The following is an 840-nucleotide window of genomic DNA, read 5'->3' on the forward strand; positions in this document are numbered from 1 at the left end:
TTAATCATTCTCCTCAAGTACTTCAGATTTGTACTTAATGCCTTTCTCCTCCTGGACATCAGAGAGAACACCTGGGTATTCTGGCAGAAGTTTATATTTCTCCAAATCAATTTCTGGAAAAAACGTGTCACTTTCAAAGTCCTGCATGATCCTTGTCACAAACAGTTTAAGATGCCCTGGGTGATTCATGGCTTCCTTATAAACAGAACTGCCACCAACTATCCAAATCATGTCTACTCTATTTGCTAATTCTGGTTGTTCAGTAAGTTTTAAGATATCATCCAGACTTCCGGCAGGAAAATGAACTCCTTGTGGAGGCTCCTTGAGTTCTCTGCTGAGAACTAAATTAATTCTATCCTTTAAAGGTCGATTCTCTCAGGAATCAGAACCAGGTCTTCCTACACAAAATCACCAGATTCTATTTACCTTCTACTGAAGAGTTTGTGTCGTTCTCTGGAAATACCTAAATTCATTCCTGAGCGGCGGCCAGGGCAGGTCCCTGTTCTTGCCAATGCCCATGTTCTGGGACACAGCGACGATGCAGTTTAGCAAAGGAACCATGACAGCAGCGGTGAGCACCTCCGAGCCCGCTAGCTACACCAGAACGCGCGGCCAAGACTGGCCGGAAGGTTTTACTTGGAAACTGGAGGATGAGCAATGACATCCCTCTCTCCACCTCAAAGCTCGTCCTGGGCATCCACCTCCTGGGAGCAGAAGCAGCGCAGCAGCGCAGCAGCGCCCCCTGGTGGTCCATGCGCTTCCTTTTGCAGACCACGCACAGCCTTGAGATCCACCTCTCCTTCCTAAGCACCTGGGATTTCTTCACTGGACATCAGCCTG

At 47.9% G+C, this 840-nt stretch overlaps 1 pseudogene; it reads right to left on the minus strand.

Annotated features, from left to right (window-relative positions):
• LOC134739791 (dihydrofolate reductase-like) lies at window positions 1–561 on the minus strand (annotated as a pseudogene).
• Window positions 562–840: the final 279 nt, after the last annotated feature.

Source organism: Pongo pygmaeus, chromosome 5 (genome assembly GCF_028885625.2).
Source record: "Pongo pygmaeus isolate AG05252 chromosome 5, NHGRI_mPonPyg2-v2.0_pri, whole genome shotgun sequence".
Classification (NCBI taxonomy): domain Eukaryota; kingdom Metazoa; phylum Chordata; class Mammalia; order Primates; family Hominidae; genus Pongo; species Pongo pygmaeus.